Here is a 12,594-nt window from a genome sequence, read left to right as displayed (position 1 = left end):
TGTGTTCTAGTATATCGTGCATCCAGCTTTAAAGCTTAAGTTAGGATTTATCTCATAGGGTTTGTAATAGGAAAAAAAAAAAAAAAAAAAAAAAAAAAAAAAAAAAAAAAAAAAAAAAAAGCCTGGCTTAATCAATAATTTGAGAGTTACTCTTCACTAAAAGGCCTTTGAATTGTTGCATGCCTGTGCAATGCAGTAGAAATGGCTTTGGCATAATTTGTAGCTGGTTTTGATTTCCAGACAAGAAGGATGTGACCTTGCAAGAAGCACATAATTAAGACTATCTGTAATAAGAAAAAGTGCATATTTTTGATGTGGATTTTCACTGTAGAGAATCAGTTCCAGCTTGGTGGTATGAGGCAAGTCACTAATGAACACTTAACTGCCCGTGCAAACACCTGTTAAGTGCATAGACTTCAGTGTAGGTTCTGCTAGAATTTTTCTATATAATATACATTTCAAGATAATTGTTCTTTGATAATATGCATTATCAAGAATACAGTTTGTAGACAGGTTGTTCACATCCTTCTTTTTTTTTTAACTTGCAACTGCCTACTTGTTTGAGAGTAGATGAATGAGAGCAACATAACTCCTTGCATTGCACAGAAATTACTAAAAATTATTACCTCACTGAGCTCATGAATATTCTCTATTTATCTCTTCACAAAAGCACAAGGATCTGTATCATCCATGCTCTTGAAAGACAGGGGTTAACAGAACATTGTATATCTGTAATGAATTCCCTCTGCTTTTTTAAAAAATAAATCAGGTGTATGTTTTCTTTCATACCAATTCCATTTCATAAAATTTTGAATATTGTAGGAACCTTGAGCATAGCTTTGTCTCATCTAGCCTACCAGATAACTTGATTCTAATAACAAAAAATCTGTAGTTTATTACAAAATGCAGATTGTTTCCTGCACTATTTTAAGCTCATCTAGTGTATGAACTTTAATCTGAAATTCTCTGGAGTGGGAAAAATTATTTACTGTTAGTATGTGTACTGCTTAGCATAATCAGGTATGGCCACAAGAAGCAGGACATTAGAAAACAAAGAAAGATAAAGCTCTAGAATATGTGTTGCTAAGGCATATTCAGGACACTTTGTGAATTATATTGGTTACATTCTTGCAAATTTTGTGTAAGCAAAGGCTTTATTAATCAAAGCATAACTAAATCTGATTATGCTTCTACTTTTGCCATCCATATAAAACATCCAACTAAACACAGAACTTCATTCAGTTATGACAAATCTTATGGTGATCTATAGTGATCTATGGGGTTTACTATACATCTTTATATTCATTTACATTAGTAAAGATATATTGATATGCTTTATCCCAAATGGCATAATTGCTTTTGGTTCTCTACTAACACAGAAATTCAGACAGTACTTATCTTAAGAAATACTGACATTCAAAGATTGAACTACTTTGAGATACTACTGACTTGTCAACTAAATCAGCTAATGGGATTTCCAAGATCTATGACGATAAGGCTTATACTTCAGTAATGTAATTAGTGTGAAAATTTGGGTACTCAAAGGGAAATGATTTAATCTTGCAGGATCATATTGAGAGATCCAGCTTCTGAAATGCATTTAATCATAGCAAAATTTACAGTGAATTACATATATTTTTATTCTGTTTAAGAAAAAGAACCTGAAATCAAATGGTTTTCTGCAATTGCAGAGATTCCAGTGTTACTGTAGTGTGACACTACAAGGAAATGTAAGTGTAGGCAAGGGCTCATTTAAAAGAATTCAGTCTGATTAGTAAACATGTATTGTTTTAAATAGTAGCATAATGTCTGTTTCTTTCTTTGAAAGACTGATAGCTGGATTATGGAAATTACCTCAAAGAAAAAGAGGTTGTTACAACATTTTCCAGCTAGGCATGATGAAGCCAGATGGGTTTCCCTGGAGCAGAAACTTTTCACATAGAGTTTCTGGATCTCCACTCTTGGGGAGGGTGGATGGGGTATTATAGATTTTTTTTTTTCCCCTTTCTTCCTTGCATATCAAAGCACAGAAAAACCCCTTTCTTTTGCTTGTTGGGTTTTATCTGCCTTTTTTTTTTTTTTTTTTTTTTTTGGGGGAGGAGGAGGAGGAGGACTAAGCTGGTGAACATATGGCAGAGAAAATGATTTGAAAGCTGCTGTTGGAAGCACCATTTTTTTTTTTTTCTCCAAAATCAAATCCTACTGTTTGTTTCAGCAGCTGAAGCCCAGCCCAAAATCCAGCTTACTTACAAAGCAGCTGTGTGTGAAGGTGAACAGACCACCAACATATGAAATAATACAGGGCAAAATTCTGCACTCTGTTTTTGCTCATTTTCATCATTGGCTAATAGCTGAATTTGGCATAATTGAGCTAAAATAATGCTTTTAATGGTTTGTTCTATCTTTTCTCAGCTTCCCGTCTGTGGTCCAGGGTTTTTCTCCTGAGATAGAAAAGTATATTCTGTGTGAATGGGTCAAATTCTTTCAACAGAAGGAACAGGAGATTTCGGCTGCCTCAAACCTCAGGCTCCTAGTCCAATGGAAGGTTTACCTGCTAACACAGGTCAGAATTAGTAAAACAATCACACTGAACGATAGCAGTCCTTCATAATCTTTAAAAAATAAAGCAAAACAATTACTTCAAGAATCTGAGGATTTTTTCAAATAGTTAATGTAAGTCAATTTGTGTTGTCTGCTATTTAGATGCTTTAGTAAGGGGGAGAAAAACACCGAGGTTAGATATCTTTCTCTCTTGTTTGGACTTGATTTGGCAAATGGTATACTTAATCCAGGTTGCATTTTTGATAACTACAAGAATGTAAATACTTCAAAAAGAAGCAGCTACATTTTTCAAAAGTTTCAGAAATCAGAGAATGCAGAAGTTAAAAAGTGTCCAAGTCACTGGATCAATGGGCCAGCCACTCTGAAGTTGTTCCTGTCAGATGTGTTCTGTAGGACATGTCAGTTGTGCTGTCATTGAAACTAACAGGATTCAGTTTGAGTTATTGTTCAGGGATATGTAACCTGCCATATCAGGCTGAAGTGACCTTTGTAAAGTTCTGCACTTCTTTGTACACATTTTTTTTAAAGTGGAGATGCACAAAGTTCCCACTGTTTGCCTTCTGAAAACACAGATTAGCATCAAAACAGTATTTTAAGCAGTTTGTACTCAATTTGGTTACTTCAATTTCTTGGTGACTAAAACTCAGTAGTATCTTTGCTTTCTTCAGAGCAGACTGAGAACACTTACCGGTTGATCCAAAGGACACTGAAATCAGCAGGAGATTTCCATTAACTTCTATAATCATTCAGGACTCTCCATAACAATTTCTTTTCTGACTGCTGAGAATAAAATGATAGAAGTTTAAACATTTTTTTGAATCAAAGTTTAAAAGAGCATTAGGTGCTCTGATGAATAATGTACAACAACTACTTACACAGCTGCTGGGAAGATCTTTTTGAGAATTATTTGTCCATAAAATCTCTTGGAGTTTGAGAGCCTGAATGCAGAATCTCATTTTTAGTGTCAGCTTTGAGCTTAGATATACAACCTATGACATTACTGTAAGGAAAACAATGTACTTTAAAATAGAGACTGACTACTTCTTACTTATGTTTTTTTTTCTGATGGCTATTCCCAAATACTTGCAACCTGTCAAGAGATTCTGTCCATCAATAACATGCAATATTATGCATCAGTTACCTTGTTCACTCTTTAGCTGTCAAGATCATTTTTTAAAAGACTGTCACTTAGAAAGTCATACAAATGAAAACTGAATTATGCTGCAGACTGTATGACCCTGCAGTCCTAATTTACTTGATGTGATGGGAGAAGAAGGTGAGAAAAAATTGAAAATATGCACGAAAAGTAGCTGAAACTGTTTCATTACTGACTTTTACTGTTCTGAGGTGAGTTTACAAGATTAAGGTCTGTGTTGGTTTGGGCTAGCATTAATTTTCCTCTATTCCTCTACAGTAGTTATTTATTATGGGGCTGTGTTTTGGATTTGTGCTAAACACAGTGTTGATAATAGAGATATTTTCATTATTGCTGAGCAGGGTTTACATACAGGTGCACAAGATACTGGGAGAGGACACAGACACGACAGCTGATCTCAACTTGTCCAAGGGATATCCCAGACCGTATGGCATCACGCTCAGCACATAAATCTGAAGGAGGAAGGTGAAGATGTTTAGTGTGATAGCATTCGTGTTCCCAAGTCACTGTTATATGTGATGGAGCCCTGTGTTCCTGGAGATGGCTGAGCACCTGCCTGCCTGTAGGAAGTGAGGAATTAATTCCTTGTTTTGCTTTGCTTGTGTGTGTAGCTTTTGATTTGCTAATTAAGTTGTCTTTATCTCAACCCATGAGTTTCTTTCACTTTCACCCTTTCAATTCTTTCCCCATCCCATTTGAAGGATAAGTGAACAAGTGGCTGCATGGGGCATAGTTGCCAGTTGGGGTTAAAATAATAATTTCCATTATAAATCTTCATCTCATTTTTGTTGTTATTCAAATATCTATTACTATTGCAATGCAAAGAAATAAGCAGGACAGGAAAAAACCTCAAATCATTACTTGATGTAATTCCTGTTGTGTTGGTCTTAAACACAATGGCAAAACATACACACAATATTCTCAAAAAACCTAGCAAATTATACGAGGTTATTTTTGTTATATTTCTCATTAAAAATAAATGTAAACCAAAATTATGATACATATAGCTAGCCACAGCAAAGGCTTGGGGGAAAAAAGGTTAAGTGATCTACCTGTGACTATAAAAGAGCTCTGTAGGGTTAGGACCTCAGAACATTCCTGAAAGTCATTGTCTATATTATTAAATTATTAGAAAAAATTTGAATTGACACATTGATACAAATGTGGATCACAAGTCAGGCATGGTTGGGGGTATAAAACATGGACTAGGAAATCATCCATGCAGGTAAAAATCTGTGTTAAGAGTCTGAAATGTCAATATCAATTATACCTGGACAATGGTAGGTGATTTCCGGGCCAGAAAACACCCCTTGGTGTGTCCAGTATAACAGAGAGCCTGCAGTCCTTTCAAAGGCAGTTTGGCAGTGAGCCAAATTTCCTGCTGGTATATCTTTCCTGACTTAAAAATATCTCAGTAATAAAGAATTTGACACTGCAAACTGTGATGGTTTTAATTTCAACAACCAGGCGGAAACACTAATTAATGTAGTGGTTTCACATTTACTAAATTCTGGTCTTAGTACTTACTCTTTTTTTGTAGGAGAGACTAGGAGAAAAACAAGGCAGGCTTAACTTTAAAAATGAACAAATAGTTTTATTAACACACACTAAAAGAATGGAAAAAGGAAGTTGGGGAAAAAAACTAAAACAAAACAGAATGAAACTCCAAAAACACTCTTCCCTCCCCTTTCAAACTGTTAACTTTCCTACAAAGCAACATAAAGAGACAAAACTTGTAATTTTCAGTCAGTTTCACCATCTGACAATAGTCTTTCATCAATTCATTAGGGGAAGCGTCTCTCTTAGAGTCATGGATCCCACTGACAACTTAGAACCATTCTCTTGTGGGTTTTAAACTGTCACAAAAAACAGCCGCCTGGGGAAAACCTGCCTTTGTGACTTTCTCCCATTAGCAGGTTCCCAAGCTGCTTATGGGTCATGGGGTCTTAGACTTTTGCATATTGGGGTGTCAGCTTTTAAAGATGAATAACTCTAAAAGCAAAGGGTTCTTCATGTCAAGGTACAGAGATATCTTCTCACTTCTTCACTGGTGCAGAGGGCTTCTCATCTTTATCTCTGTTTAAGCATCTTATAGGATTAATATTACTTAGTCCATCACAAACACCTTTGCTCAAATCCACACACAAATCTAAACAATCATCTCCCCAACGGCTTATCTTTCCCATGATTTAAAGGAATGATCTAAATATAGAGTTCATTTCCATGGCTCAAATAAGAATAGAACAACCAACTCTTCAACCCTTGTCCCAATAATCTTTTCACTCTCGCTCTACTGACTTAATGCTTTTGTTTTTTTCTGTCCCTTTCTTTTCTCTCTCAGAAAAGGGCCAAGCTCTGGAAGCTTCATGTTGCCAAGAAAGGGTTAAATCTACCCAGAGTCTTTGTCTCTCCCTCTGTGGCTCGTGGCATTAGATGTTCAAGGCCGTGCTGGTGAGGGAGGAAGAACTCACAGAAACATCAGAGATCAGAGCACTTGGGCAGTCCGGAATCACAAAAAACCAGGCAGGATCATAAATGCCTTCTCAGCCCACCCCTCGGTGTAAATCGGGGTGGCCTCAGCCTAAATGGTGCCCATAGCTCTTATCAGGGGCCCGTCAGAGATCTCTCCCTGCTCCAGGGAAGTTTAGAGAAAGTAGTCGTTGTAAAGCAGCAACTTCTTCTTCCCCCCACTACCCGGGAGCAGATGGAATCCGGCCAGGCCTCAGCCCAGCTCCTCCCCAGAAAGGGGGGAGCACCAGGTCCAGCTTGATGTTACCTGTCTCTCTCTGGCCAAAGGAAAGAAGGAAAAGGCCCACCTACAGGAAATCAAGGGGTTTTAGATGGTATTTCCCAAAGTTGTAACCAACAATTTTCAGTGGTCAAAACAGATGCCAATATTCCAACTAACCCTCTGATAGGTCCCTGTCCTTTCTGAAGCAACTCCCAGGTCCTGACCTGGAAAATCATTCTACATTCCTCTATAGCTAAAAAACCAAACTGTACTAACCCATGACACAAGTACACCTCAGAAATAGGAATTTCATTTCTAAAATTTAGTTTAATGTGTTTTTCTAAGTATTTTTCAATTTCTTACTGGTTTTTATCATCAATAAATAGACTTGATTCTTAATTGTACAGGGGGAAAAAAAAAAGTAGAAGTAACCTAGGAAGATAGATGGATAGATCCCTCTACAGTAAGGGATAAGATATTTCATAAAGAGTGAAATCACACATGCACAGTGATTCATCTAATCTCCCCGAGGTCTGGATGAAACTAGCACCACTTTTTCTCTAAATATTATTCCTGCAAGTAAAGAGAGATATGATAAGCTCTATATATCATTGGAAAATTAATATTATTCTGTTGAGGTAACAAAGTTACTGAGCTTCACAGAGCTAATTGAAAGGAAAGAATTTTGTACAATTCCTCTATTTATTTTCATATTTTATTTTTATATACTACATATGCATTCATGCTTACATATAAAATGTATTAGTTATTTCATTATTCAAAAGTGCAAGACTACACAATTTTTTTTTTTTTTCAAAATTTAGTTCATCATCTGTATGCCAAAAGAGAGAAATATCATCTTCATATCAATAACTGTAGGAATTTTTTGTCCCCAGCACAGATATGTTTCAAAAGATTGTTGTAGCTCATGTATTATCATTAGCTTAATAATGACCGGGTTTTTTGTCTCTTACTGTACTTGCCAAGCCTCTGTCCTCTGCTAAGGCATGGGAATTTTAAATATTTTTTTGTTTCTTTTTAACTATGGTTGAGTTCAAGAAAGCATTTAACACCTTAAACTATAATATATTTCCTTCTTCCACCAATGTAGAGCTACTCAGAAGTAGTATTAGTTGTCAGAGGGGTTTTTTACACTATTTCTAAAAGCACTGTGTGTACTGATGAATAATTCTAGATAATTTTGCCTGACCAGTGGAGTAATATCCTTATCTATTTTTTTTTTTTTCATCTTTATCGTACACATTATGTCAGAAAAAACACTGGGTATAGTTTAGATTCATTATTCAGGCCAAACTATTGCCATAAGCACTTATCAAGGTGCTTGATTGGTTGCCTGAACAACTATAGTTTGCTTACTTTGTCTCTCTTCCTGAGGACAACTTAACCTATGCACTTTCAAATACTATGCAATACAGAGGGGAAAAAAAACCAAAAAACCAACCCCTACAAAACTGCGTATTCTGGGAATGAAAAAAAAAAAATATATATATATGGAAGTTAGTTTCTTACTCCTTTTTCCAGTTTGATTCTCAAGTCAGATGTCAAATTCCCTTAGTTCTGCCTTAGATATGAAATATCATTTACAGAGTGACAACATTAATCTATGACTCAAGATAATGATGTTGGTCTCTTCCTTTTTGAAATGCTAAAATTTAGCTTCAATCCATTTAGTGAACTTGTATGTAATTTCTGTGGGTAGAAATGCATTTTGTGCTTAATTTCATGGGCCTCATCTAGGAGTAACTAGAGGGAATGACCAAAGAGAACAGTTAAAATAATACCCCGCAGCCAGTTTTTTAAAGCAATGACAAATTATCATTACTGAAGGATTTAAGACAGTATTTTAGACTTTAAAATTATTTCAAAAAAAATCAATCTTCATAGATCATAATATACTTGCAGGCATTTATCCCCCTAATTTCCTACATCAGACAATACTGATAAAATATTATACAAAATATTTAATTTTGCTACATTTATCACTTAATGATTTTTTTTTTGGAAGGTATGACTTTTGTTTGGATGGAGTGTGAGATAACTCACTAAAAGGGCCACTGAAGTTCTGTCATACTTTCTGTTTTGGCTAGAAAATCTGTATGCACTCAGAAAATCTATGACACATAAAAATGCTTACTAAGTGTTAACAATGAGAAGACCATAAAAAAATCAGAGTATATTTAGAAGATGGACAACAATCTTCCATTTTATAAATGCATGCAAATTATCATTGTAAGCAGTTATCTATACCATTTCTAAAATTTATTTGTTAACATTCCATCCATGTCTGGGCCCTGAACTTTATCACAATTATTGACTTCAGACCTTTCTCTTCAGGACTTTTTTGGCCATTATTCCTTACCCAAAAGGTTTCTTATCCCAGTGTTGGAGTCCAGGGCATTCCTTTGGCTGCCCTGGAGGGTCAGAGACCTGGACAGGGGGGTCTGGGACCCTGGCCCAGAGCCCAGAGGGACATTGGCTTTGATCTCAGTCCATGGGAGAGACTTCCTGCACTGCGGGAAGGATTGCAAGCCACAAGAGTGTGAAAGACAGTAGTTTAGCTTATCACAGGTTGAGAAAATAGTAGATTTGGGTTTTTAGTATTGAAGTGAATGGGGGCAAGATGGAGGATTTGGGGCATTGTCTCCTGCTTCTTCTTTCTTCTTCCCTCACTCCATTTTCAGCAGTGACGGTGGCACAAAATAGTTTAAAGAGATTGGGTCAAAGCAGAGATGACCTGTTTAGTATAAGTGACAGGTATTGGCAAATAATGATAAATAAAGAATACATAGCAATTAGTATAAAAGATAGTGACAGCCCCGTGCGGGAGGAGTCGAGGAGTCACCAGATGCCCGAGCAGCTGCACAGACCTTTGTTGGGCACTGAGAAAATTGTAAGATAAGAAACAATAAACGAAGCACTCAACCTTGAAAAATCAGAACCTGAAGACTCCGCCCCTTTCTTGCGTTTGGCTCAGAGCTTTGCAGAGGGCAAAAAGACTCTAAAACCACCTGAATCTTGGAGAAAAAACCCGAGATCCCACTACTTACACCTTTTGTATGTTTGCAGGAGCATTGTTTCATCTGCTTATAGTTTCTGACAGTCTTATGAACATATTACACAAGATTAATCACAGAACCATAACCTGTATTTACTTTAGAACAAACACAAGTACGTGAAGACACATTCAACGATCTTTAACTCTCCAATTTCCTTATTTCTATTCATTTTACTTGTAATGTCTTAGAAAAATTCTGCTTAGAAATTCCATCCTCTTCAACATACAGAATTGTTTACAGGTAATCCAGTGCTTTTGCTAGATAAAGTTGTATTTCCCTCATGATGTCTCTAACAGACTACTTAGGGGGAAATCAAATAAAGGCTGTGATGTCATTAATAATACCTACAATTTGTTACACAGGCACCATGGGGATTGTTTTTTCATCTTTTGATAATTTTTTAATATTTTTCATTTTTGAAAGGAGTGCTTTCATAAAAATTTTATTGTCTAAGGTGAACAGGCTGTTGGCTGCTCAGCACTCTGTCAGCAATTTTTTCATAGATGCATACTGTCTATCCTATAGTGGCTGGTATTTGTTCTTATGTTTCAAAAGTTCATTACTGCCACATGGAGGTGGTGGAGTTTAAGAAGATCTAAGGGAAAATCTCTCTTATCTCTGTTGAAATACACTTGCAGTGAGAGAATTTTTCACTATCTTAGCAAAAAATATCATTATATGAAAGGAAAGAAGAGGTCATTCTTGTCATGCTGGTGTTCTCTTCTCTGAGCTGTTGATAAAATTCTGATCACCTAAGGTTGCTGGCTTTCTCTGTAATTTCCTGACATTAGATTTGAGAGAGAGCACTTTCTGTAGCTTTTACAGCAGCTACATTTCCTTTTACTTTATTACCATGAGACTATTTCATATCATCCTAGAATTTTTTCTGATGTTTCCCATGATTCTTGTCTTTGAGTACCTGCATAGTTCAGTTTATTTCACTCAAATGTCTTTTTATCTTTCTTAACCAAACATTTTCTAACTTCTCTGTATATCTATTTAAGTGGCATGAATCAGGACATCCAAACTGATTTCTACTGATTTCTAGGCATTCTCTTGTTATGAATTAAACACCCTTACAGTCATGCTGATATTGCCACATTTAGCTGCAGGGGAAAAAAAAAAAAAAAAAAAAAAAGGAAATATGTCAATGGGCTGGAATGATATGATAGCAAGGTTCATCTCTTAGGGCTGGTAATGTATGATGGTCTGGTCAAGAATCAGAGGAAAATACATGACTTTTGAACAGACAACAAACAATCTTTTCATTAAAAATGTCATTAATATCACTAATAATTAGAATAATTAGCCTGCTTTTAATTTTACTTTTTTCTTTGTCTGGAAAGAATCTGGGAAAAAAGTTCTTTTACATTATGTAAAAATCAGTCACTTGATGACTTTGTCAACAACATTTTAGGTTTTTGGGTTTTTGGTTTTTTGTTTTTCTGAAACATACAGATATAGGAAAAGTGCTCATAAATAATGATCAATTGATTAAGATTGTCTCATGAAAAATGGACATTATAAATTTTATTTTTAAATTGTCTATTTTTTATTATAAAAAATTTATATTTCCTCCTATGTACAATGTTTTATATTAAAAAAAAATAAATAAAAAAAGGTGGAACACTTTGCTTAGTATATCTTCTTTGTCTACAGATATGACTTGATCTTTCATTAGGACACAGTATTGTCCAAACACATGATTTTCAGTAATAACGAATTCCATACTTTCCTTATCAATTAATCAATTAAGACTAACCTTTATACTCCTAAAATAAATGATAAATACAGTGGCATGAGATATCCCTTATGAAAAAAAATAAAAAAAAAAAAGCTGAACCAAACTACTACTGCTATTTTTATTTTTATATTTTTATTTTTATTTTTAGTGACATGTTGTCCTAGGTTACAATGTAAGATGTGCCCAAAGTATGTATTCTTTCACCATCTACATGAGCTGCTGAAACTAGGTTGGGCAGTGTTTCCCTTGCCCCCTCCCTCCAGACTATCTTCTGTTAATGGCCCATCAATGCCCTGCTGCATGACTCATAGGTAACTCCCTCCAGGAGCTATCTCTGATTAATGGGCAATCAAGGACCCATTGCAAGACTCATAGAATGATATCAGCCCATTGTGAGATGCTCCACCCAGGGGGAGGAGTCAAGCATTCCCACCTGGATATAATCTGGGATTTCAGACCGCACAGGCAGCTTTACTCACTGGCTTTCCCAGAGGATAAGAGCTACCAGACCTTTCTGTGAGATCACTGCTTTAATAAGTCCACTTCATCTGGACTGCTACCACCACCCTAACTAACAGGGTATCAGGTTGTATTCTGACTCTGTCAGTGATCTTTTGTACTATTGCATTTATTTTACTTTTTTTTTTTTTTTTTCCTTCCTATTAAATTGTTTTTTTCTGACTTGGAGTCTCTCACTGGATTTGCTTTCACACCAGCACACATGTAAGCTATGACTACTCTTTATTTAGCTTTTCATTACCTGTGATGATAAGAAATGACCCTTGAACTATCATGCAAAATTATAATGCATCAAATATTCTTAAGTAACTTTAAATATGTATCTGCAGACAGAAATAAATAGAATGCAAGCAATGAGGAGTATCAAATTAAGATGTTTAAATCTTTTTTTTTTCCAGTCTGTTGCTTTTTGATAAAATTACAGGACTAGTAGTTTCAGAGAAGCAATATATTTTCAGCAGTAGTTTCAGCAGATGCCATATATTCTGATTTTACTGAATCCTTTAATGTACTGTGTTTGAAACGACAAAAAATTAATTCAAGTTGTCTCGTATAGGAACTCTACCACAGAGATTGACAAAAGTCATTGTAGAATGATAAAGGAGCATAATGATAATTTCAGCTTTGCTGTGGGGAGGTTTCTGAGGTTGATAAGATCAGTTCCCCCTTTTTCTCATGTGTTTTATTCTACTGTGTGATGCAAATAATGTTTTTTGGTTTTCTTCTCTCTCTCTCTTTTTTTTTTTTTTTTTTTTTTTTTTTTTTTAACATACTTGAGGGAATAAATAACATCCAGACAGACTTG

Source organism: Hirundo rustica, chromosome 1, assembly GCF_015227805.2.
Source record: "Hirundo rustica isolate bHirRus1 chromosome 1, bHirRus1.pri.v3, whole genome shotgun sequence".
Classification (NCBI taxonomy): domain Eukaryota; kingdom Metazoa; phylum Chordata; class Aves; order Passeriformes; family Hirundinidae; genus Hirundo; species Hirundo rustica.
Note: the sequence above shows the minus strand (reverse complement) of the source record.